At 44.5% G+C, this 10,049-nt stretch overlaps 1 long non-coding RNA gene across 1 annotated transcript; it reads right to left on the bottom strand.

Moving 5' to 3' along the window:
- Positions 1-4,285: 4,285 nt before the first annotated feature.
- Positions 4,286-8,247, bottom strand: LOC144989346 (uncharacterized). Its single transcript, XR_013653487.1, has 3 exons — positions 8,078-8,247; positions 4,523-5,120; positions 4,286-4,444 (listed from the first exon to the last, which is right to left on the bottom strand). It is a non-coding gene; the product is annotated as an uncharacterized LOC144989346 (long non-coding RNA).
- Positions 8,248-10,049: the final 1,802 nt, after the last annotated feature.

Raw genomic sequence — 10,049 nt, 5'->3', positions numbered from 1 at the left:
ATCCCAGCACAGGTGAGTGGTATGTGAAGGATTATTGCAAATATTAACCCTCCTTTTATGTTCATTTGTGAGGAACAGAGATTATGTTCCTGGGTCAATTAGACCCGGTGCATGTTTTATTAATTGAAAAATGTCTGAAAGCCAGAAAATCCTAACAAGCAGTGTTAATATATCATCACTAACTCCATTACGAATCATTCTTTAAAAACTAAGGGAAATGGTGTTCCTTACCTCTAACAGGAAGTGGTTCAATTATTAGATAATTCACTCGTTTTTCTTAAAAATATACGTTCTAAATTTTTTTGAATTTTTCACTACTGTATTACCTTTGAAAGACTAACATATAAAATACAATAGTTTTACATAACATTGAAACATAATCTTGAAATTTTGTTTTACATACATGCAGTGTAAACCAGAAAAAAACAAAATCACAATACAAGACAAGCAATCGCAATATGAAGTTGTGTTTGTGTCTGTACATATACACAGCACAAGAGAGACCAGTCATCACACTGTGCTTTGTGCAAATTAATTTTGCACATTTTGCACAGGTCATGCCTGTCTTGACCTGGATCCTGTCTCCGGCTCGACTCGCGCCCCCGGCCGTTCCCCCAACTCCATCTGGATGAAGTTCGTCTGCTGGACTTTATATAAGTAGTTGTAGAGTTAGATAAACTAATTCCTCTTTATGAGTTCTGGTAAATTGTCTGTCCGTCCTGGGGGAGGATCCCTCCTTAATGTGGGACCCCTGAGGTTTCTTAGTTTTTTCCGGAATCCGTTTTTTTTATTAGGAGTTTTTCCTTACCGTGAAGGGGGGTCTAAGGGAAGGGATGACCGTTTAGTTTAGTCTGTTTATTTAGTTCAATTTAGTATTTTCCCATTGAATTGTATGTATTCATGATCCTTTTGATTTTATGTTTTACTTTTTCAATTACCGATATGAAGCCCATCGAGACGACAGTTGTTATGAATTTGGGCTATACAAATAAAATGGAATTGAATTGAATTGACATGGTCACATGAGTCACTGCCATCCTAGTGGGCCCTGGCACTGTCTTTATTATGTTTTCTGCAAACAGGTTTGTCTGACCCATATTTGGGGATGAAGACCAATGTATTTCACCATTCTTTGATATGAATGTCTTGCTTGGAGGAACAGGAATAGCATTTCCCTCATCTGGTTCAAAATCATAATCATTAGAATCAGAATTTAGCTCAAGATAGTCTTCTTCTGATCATGATCAGTGATGACTTCCAGAACCTCCTGGACTGTCATCTTTCTGCTTTGGTTGCTTATTTTCTAAAGGTCTGCCTGACAGAGTGTAATGTTGGAAGGACTCCCATGCAGAAAGTCTTTAATACAACTGCAGAAATAGCAGACTTTAAAGTATCGCTCCAATTATCTTTTGATCTATTGTAAAAGGGTTCCTGGTCTTTTAACCCTTGTGCTATCCTGAACACTTTAACATTGGGATTTGGGTCATCTAGACCCACTAGACAGTGCGCTGAACCTTTTTTCTTCAATGATTTGTGATCTTCACTGGTGTCCATGGATTACATGAAATCTTTCCACCTTTATCCACCTTTGTCATGGTAGGGAGAACACATCAATGCGAGGGTGGGGTCATCTAAGATGGCACAAGGGTTAATTGTGATTATGCTGCTTTGCAAAAATGGAAAAACCTGTGTAGTTTTCTAGAACGTAGTTTCTGAAGAGTGAAATTCATCTCTGAGTTGGGATTGTTGGCACGGAGTAAACCTACTTCCAGTTCCCATCATCCCTTTGTTTACACTCTCTCGCAACACTCACAGCCCTAACCAAACATTAAGGGTGCAACAATAATGGTGAGCAATATTGGAGCTATCCAGCCGTACAGTTCTAAGGAAAATGCTTATTGGTATGTACAAAACATACGACACATGACAAAGGTGGATAAAGGTGGAAAGATTTCATGTAATCCATGGACACCAGTGAAGATCACAAATCATTGAAGAAAAAAGGTTCAGGGCACTGTCTAGTGGGTCTAGATGACCCAACTCCCAATGTTGAAGTGCCTAGGATAGCACAAGGGTTAATGTTATTTGACAGAAGATTGCGGACAGTGAAGAGAAATACAGCCGCTATCTTGGAGTATTCATTTGTCATAATGACCCTCAGCCAATCAACAGGCTTGAACAGTAGCTCTGCCCTTACCAATCTGCTCCATTTTTCTGTGGACCTACAACCAACAGGGGCTCAAAAATGGTACGATTGATTAACCCTTGTGCTATCTTAGATGACCCCAACCTTACATTGACGTGTTATCCCTACCATGACAAAGGTGGATAAAGGTGGGAAGATTTTATGTAATACATGGACACCAGTGAGGTTCACAAATCATTGAAGAAAAAAGGTTCAGCGCACTGTCTAGTGGGTCTAGATGACCCAACTCCCAATGTTAGGACAGCACAAGGGATAAAACTTTATTCGTATGACATTTTTTATATAAAAACATCACACAAAGTGCTAAATGGGTCCATTTTATAATAAAAACGCTCAGATTATCAGACTGGTCTGGACTAGACTGTACCATGCAGTGGAAATGAGGCATTTGGTTCCACACATACTTTTAGTCATACCATCTGTGATTTCCCATTTGCATACTGCTGGCGGCCAATGCAGTGAGTATTCAGCATTAACATCTTCATCAATTTTGCTTACAGGCGAATGATTCAACAGGATTTTATTAAAGTTCTGTCTAATATTGCAACATTTAGAAATGTGTCTAAATTAAGCTTGACTTATTGTCCAGTAAAGCTTAGAGACCTAGCACAATAGCTAGTAAATTATATGTAAAAATATTCTTCGTAAGTTTAAAAATTACTATTTGTATTCAAACCTTTTTTTTTTTTTAAATGCCAACATGGGGCGACAGTGGCTCAGGTGGTTGAGCGGGGTCGTCCAATGACCGAAGGGTTGGCGGTTCGATCCCCGCTCCCACCAGCCAAAATGTCGTTGTGTCCTTGGGCAAGACACTTCACCCTCCTTGCCTCCAGTGTGACTCCACTGGTGTGTGAATGTGCATGAATGATCCCGGTGATGGTCAGAGGGGCCGTAGGCGCGAAATGGCAGCCACGCCTCTGTCAGTCTGCCCCAGGGCAGCTGTGGCTACAACCGTAGCTTACCGTCACCAAGTATGAAAGAGGAGTGAATGAATAATGGACACACTGTAAGCGCTTTGAGTGTCTTGAAAAGCGCAGATAAATCCAATCCATTATTATTATAATTATTAATTTCATTCTTACTTTTGCATTAATGTTTTCTAATAATGTCATCTCTGCTTGAGCAAACTTGACCACTTTTTCTGTGATTCAAAAGCACAAACTATTTACCAACAAGGATGTTGTTTTAACAGGAATTTATGAAATTTCACGTATTTCAGAATGACCTTAGGGTGTTTTTACTTGCTGAGGAAAATACAATTTCATTTTTTGTTGAAGTCTAACAAACAACAATCTTTCATTTAATTCAATCTGACAAGGTTATGAAGTGTTCGCTGAAAGTTGCTACTGGAGTGCACATGACTTTTTTCATGAAGACACCTTTTTTGTCTATATCGTGCTTGTACTTCTTATGTGGTTGCTTCTCTATGCAATAAATAACATAACTTATCAAATTTTGGTATGCCCCATTCAACCATAAGTATTGAAAAACATACGTTAGAAATTGGATTTATTTTCTCTTTGTTTATCCCCTGTGCTATCCTAGTGGGATCATCCTTGCGGGGTCATCTGGACCCCACAAGACAGTGCGCTGAACTTTTTTTCTTCAATGATTTGTGATCTTCACTGGTGTCCATGGATTACATGAAATCCTCTTCACCTTTATCCACCTTTGTCATGGTAGGGATAACACGTCAATGTAAGGGTGGGGTCAACTAAGATAGCACAAGGGTTAATCTATCACTTAAAATCCAAAGGTTAAAATCTAAATGAGGGTAATGAATTAAAAAAAGACACAAAAAGAGGTTAATTTTGTGTAGTTGAAACAGAATTATTCCACAAACCAACCAGTCATGAATAAGTCTACAACTATGGTAGATAAAAGAAAAAGTGTTGCTAAAAACTATAGCCTAAATTATGTAGAACCAACATCTGGCTTTGTTTCTTGTGTGAGACTGAGCAAGTTGTACAATGGGAAAAATGAAGGAGAGAAAACAAATTACTCCTCCAGCTGTCATGATATGACGCAGATTCTGAATGACCCAAGTGCTGGAACCCGGAAGGAGACTCGGACAGGAGGTAAGTCTGAAGTAGATTTTAATTTGGCTGAAGATGAGTGTTGGCGTCTTCCCAGAAGGTGGAGCGTCAGCTGGCTGGAGGCGTCTTGACGAGGAGATCCAGGAGCGAAGCACGAGTGACCAGAGGACTGCGACCAGGTGAGTATCAGAGTGGATAATTCCTGAGGCAGATCGAGAGGGATAATTAAAGACATGAAACTTGGCAATAAACAGGAGCAAGGATAGGTCAGACTAAGCACCATGGGAGGAACAACGAACTGGCGTCGGCTGAAGATCCACAGACTCCTTAAGAAGGCTGCAGCAGTGATGAGGTGAGTGAGAACAGCTGGTCGCGTCAAAGGCAGAGAAGGTGGGGGAGGGAGAGAGTAACTGACAGGCCACCATGACACCAGCTGCAGAGTTCAAACACAAAAAAACTCAAAAAAGAAAACCCGACATGTGGATGGAAATGTAGACGGAATCAAAGAAGGGAATTCCAGGCAGAATTCAGCCGGCTGACGAGACTCTTTGTGTTTTAAGACGAGAAAGCAGGAGAAATTAAATCTGACAGCAGGATCGTGTCTGAACTCATTAGAGGACCAGAGCTGGTGTTTCAGACGCCGTTACGGTGAACGTTGAAAAGTTACCAACACGTTTCAGATGCTTTCCTGACTGTACTCTAAACTCCACAGCGTTCTGAAAGAGCCGCAGATAAGAAACTGATACAACCGTTGGAAACCATTTTAGGGTAATACAACTTCTTGTTCTAGTGCGAAGGAGAGCCGCCCTGGTCTGCAGCCAGATGTTCCGACACCGTTGGAGGTGGAGCTGGACCGAGGGCACTGCCAGATCCAATTCCTGAGAAGGAAACAAAGGGGGTGAGTAACCCAACTATGCCTCAAAAGGAGATATGCCCGTGGCGGTGGAAGAATGGGAATTGTGGGCATATTCCACCCACACCAGGTACTTGGACCAGTCAGCTTGATTCTGGGCTGCCAGACACCTGAGAGCCGCTTCCAGTTCTTGGTTCGCCCGTTCTGCCTGTCCATTAGATTGGGGGTGGTAGCCCGATGTGAGGCTCACGGTGGCTCCCAGGGCGGAACAGAAAGCCCTCCAAACTTGCGACGTAAACTGAGGTCCACGATCAGACACTATGTCGCTGGGAATTCCATGATGACGAAAAACATGATTTATGAGGACGTCGGCCGTTTCAGAGGCTGAAGGCAGCTGAGGCAGGGGAATAAACTGAGCGGCTTTAGAAAAACGATCAATAATAGTCAGGATTACCGTATGGCCTTGGGACGGTGGTAGTCCGGAGACGAAATCCACCGCTATGTGGGACCAGGGACGGCTGGGCGTGGACAGGGGTAGCAGATGTCCAGAGGGAGGCCGGTTGGAGGTTTTCGAGCGGGCACAGGTGGTACAGGCCGCAATATACTCCTTGACATCGCGCTCCATGGTGGGCCAAAAGAAACGACGATTGAGTAGTCGGGAGGTACGGTAAACCCCTCCATGGCAGGCAATGCGGGATGTGTGTCCCCATGTGAGGACTTCAGATCTTAGGGCGTCTGGAACAAAGAGAGTGCCCGGAGGACAGAAGATGCCATCAGGAATCTCTCCTTGGGCCTGGAGTACTTTGCTCTCGACCTCCCAGGTAAGATTGCCGATAAAACATGAAGCAGGAAGTATAGGAGAGTCAGAGGTAGTCTCGGAGGTGTTGTTTTTGCGAGATAGGGCATCAGGTTTGATGTTGCGGCTGCCAGGACGATAGGTGATTGTGAAATGGAATCGATCAAAAAACAAGCACCACCGGGCCTGACGGGAATTGAGTCGTTTGGCACTGCGAAGATAGGCCAGGTTCTTATGATCAGTTAATACTAGGAAAGGCTTTTCTGCTCCCTCCAGCCAGTGACGCCATTCTTCTAATGCCAATTTTATGGCCAAAAGTTCACAGTTCCCCACGTCATAATTTTGTTCGGCGGGACTTAGTTTCCGTGAAAAAAAAGCACAGGGCTTGAGTTTACCGGTGTCCTCGCGTTGTGATAAGACAGCTCCTACACCGTAGTCCGAGGCGTCCACCTCCACGATGAATTGTTTGGTAACATCGGGCTGAATCAGGATGGGAGCAGACACAAAAAGGGACTTGAGTTTTCTGAAGGCGGCATCAGCCTCCGGGTTCCAGGCGTAAACTTTGTTTATGGAGGTGAGTTGGGTAAGTGGGGCAGCTATACTGCTATAATTACGTATGAACCGGCGGTAGAAATTGGCAAACCCAAGGAACTGTTGCAGTTTTTTACGAGTTTGCGGTATCTCCCATTGAGTGACGGCCTCAATTTTAGCTGGATCAGGGCGGATATTGCCAGCCTCAATGATGTAGCCCAGTTAAGGGATGGAGGACACGTGAAACTCGCATTTCTCTGCTTTGACGTAAAGCTGATTTTCGAGCAACCTCTCAAGAACTAGACGGACGTGATGTTCATGTTGGGATTGATCGGTGGAATAAACAAGAATATCGTCCAAATAAACAAAAACAAACCTATTAAGGAAATCCCTCAGGACGTCATTTACAAGTCGCTGAAAGACCGCAGGGGCGTTGGTAAGACCGAACGGCATAACAAGGTATTCATAATGCCCCAACGGGGTGTTAAACGCCGTTTTCCACTCATCTCCGTCACGCATGCGTACCAAGTGATAAGCGTTACGGAGGTCGAGTTTCGAGAAAATCTTAGCCTGTTGTACCGAGTCAAACACAGATTCGAGTAATGGTAGGGAATATTTGTCTTTGACCGTGATTTGATTGAGCTCGCGGAAGTCAATACATGGCCTGAGAGACTTATCCTTCTTCTCCACAAAGAAAAACCCTGCGCCAACAGGAGAAGAAGAGGGGCGGATATGACCCAAAGAGAGGGCTTCTTGTATATAGTTTTCCATGGCGCTTTTTTCGGGTCCCGATAGATTGTATAGCTTCCCCTTGGGAAGGGGAGCCCCATTTAACAGCTCGATGGAGCAATCATAGGGACGATGAGGGGGCAGAGCGCTAGCTTTGGATTTAGAAAAAACCGAACGAAGGTCGTGGTAACAGGAGGGGACTTTAGAAAGGTCGATATCCTTCCCTAGACCAGGGTCGGGACAATTAGTGATGGGCATGGCCGAGTGTAGGCAGTTGGCCATACAATAGGTGCTCCAGTTAACGACGCGAGGTAAAACCCAGTCAATATGCGGATTGTGTTTCTGGAGCCACGAGAAGCCAAGAATTATGGGTGTTTGAGGGCACTGAGTGACAAAAAACTGACAGTATTCACGATGATTACCGGAGGTCAGAATGAGAAAAGGACTGGTACGCTTAGTAATGCGAGTTAGTTGTTTTCCACCCAGCCCGGCCGCGTTGATAGGCGTGGAAAGGTCTTCGACTGAAAGCGAGAGGTCATGAACAAGACGTTGGTCTATTAAACTATGCTCTGCACCAGAATCTACAAGCGCTTGGAGTTCAAATACTTGGCCTTTATTACTGACTTTGACAGGAACAAACAAGAACTTAGAGCTAGGTGCTGGTTCAGGATTTTCCCCCCGTGGCCTGTCAACTAACGGGGGGGTTCGAGAATTTAACCGGACGTTACATTGAGAGACAATGTGACCAGTCTGACCACAATAGTAGCATAATCCCTCATCACGACGTCTTTGTCTTTCTTCAGAGGAAAGCTTGGCGTGACCAATTTGCATGGGTTTGTCAAGATTGCAAGCAGCAGTATCACTGTTGGATGGTAGGGTAATCCTAACCGGGGAAACGAGAGTAGCTGAAGCCGGCGGAGGCTTACGCTTTTGTTCGGCGTGGCGTTCACGTAACCGGACATCGGACCTCAAGGAGGCGGCGACAAGGTCTTCAAAGGTGTCCGCTTCTGGCTGTGAACATAGGTGGTCTTTAATGCGATCGTTCAACGATTGATAATAGATGCCTTTGAGTGCGGGATCCGGCCAACCTGCTTCAACCGCCAGAATGCGGAAGTCGATTAGATGGTCACTTACCGGGCGGTTACCTTGTTTGAGACTCAGTAACCGCCGGGTGACTTCTTCCTGCTTTCTGGGTTGGTCAAACACTAGACGGAATTCCCCAATGAAGCGGTCGAAAGGTAGGTGTGTGATGGGATGGGTGGCTAGGAAAGCCTGAGCCCACTGAAGCGCCTTGCTGCGGAGTGAATTAACAATCAGAGATATGCGGCTGTGATCGGCCTGATAATACCTGGGGGCCTGTTGGAAGATTAGTTGGCATTGAAGCAGGAACCCTCCGCAGGTCTCAACGTTGCCGTAAAAAGGTTCCGGCTGTAGACGGACATTTTCCGGGACGAAGGCGGAAGAGGAAGTGGGGTTGTTGCCGGAACTAGGAACTTGGGCAGCGGCTGCAGGGGAAGAGAATTGACTGATTAATTCAAACAGTGTCTGAGAGATGCTGTTGAGACGGCGAAATAGATCCTGCTGGGCTGTGGACATTTGAGTTAGAGCGTCCGCTTGACTATTCAGGAGGTTTCCTTGCAGGGTGATGGCGTGACGGAGCCCCACCGGGTCAGCTGGGTCAGAAGTTTGGCCAGTTCGTTCTGTCATGATATGACGCAGATTCTGAATGACCCAAGTGCTGGAACCCGGAAGGAGACTCGGACAGGAGGTAAGTCTGAAGTAGATTTTAATTTGGCTGAAGATGAGTGTTGGCGTCTTCCCAGAAGGTGGAGCGTCAGCTGGCTGGAGGCGTCTTGACGAGGAGATCCAGGAGCGAAGCACGAGTGACCAGAGGACTGCGACCAGGTGAGTATCAGAGTGGATAATTCCTGAGGCAGATCGAGAGGGATAATTAAAGACATGAAACTTGGCAATAAACAGGAGCAAGGATAGGTCAGACTAAGCACCATGGGAGGAACAACGAACTGGCGTCGGCTGAAGATCCACAGACTCCTTAAGAAGGCTGCAGCAGTGATGAGGTGAGTGAGAACAGCTGGTCGCGTCAAAGGCAGAGAAGGTGGGGGAGGGGGAGAGTAACTGACAGGCCACCATGACACCAGCTGCAGAGTTCAAACACAAAAAAACTCAAAAAAGAAAACCCGACATGTGGATGGAAATGTAGACGGAATCAAAGAAGGGAATTCCAGGCACAATTCAGCCGGCTGACGAGACTCTTTGTGTTTTAAGACGAGAAAGCAGGAGAAATTAAATCTGACAGCAGGATCGTGTCTGAACTCATTAGAGGACCAGAGCTGGTGTTTCAGACGCCGTTACGGTGAACGTTGAAAAGTTACCAACACGTTTCAGATGCTTTCCTGACTGTACTCTAAACTCCACAGCGTTCTGAAAGAGCCGCAGATAAGAAACTGATACAACCGTTGGAAACCATTTTAGGGTAATACAACTTCTTGTTCTAGATTTCATTTTTGTATAACTGTATTCTATACAACTTTCAATCAATTTTTTAGTAGTGACTATTCAGATCAGCTGCTTCTATGTTTGTTAGTACAGTCTGTGGTGCTGTGTCCTCTTTTATGTTAGCTATAAAGTACACAGGAACTCACTTTTATATTTGATGAGTCCAACAGAAATTTACCTTCAGCTTCTTCATATTCATCACAATAGTGTTTATTTTTATTAATTTAAATTTGAATCTTCTCAAAGCCTGTCTGTTTGCTTACATAAAGAACAAATACATTTTGGCTCATAGTCAATGGTCATGTGTCACAATGTATTGGCATGCAATTTATGTTACTACAAAATCTTAAAATGTGTTGCCCTCATAGCACAGCCATTCAG

Source organism: Oryzias latipes, chromosome 23 (genome assembly GCF_053564925.1).
Source record: "Oryzias latipes strain Hd-rR chromosome 23, Olatipes_Hd-rR_3.1".
NCBI lineage: Eukaryota > Metazoa > Chordata > Actinopteri > Beloniformes > Adrianichthyidae > Oryzias > Oryzias latipes.
The sequence above is the reverse complement of the archived record's forward strand: the minus strand, read 5'-3'. Positions and strand labels throughout refer to the sequence as shown.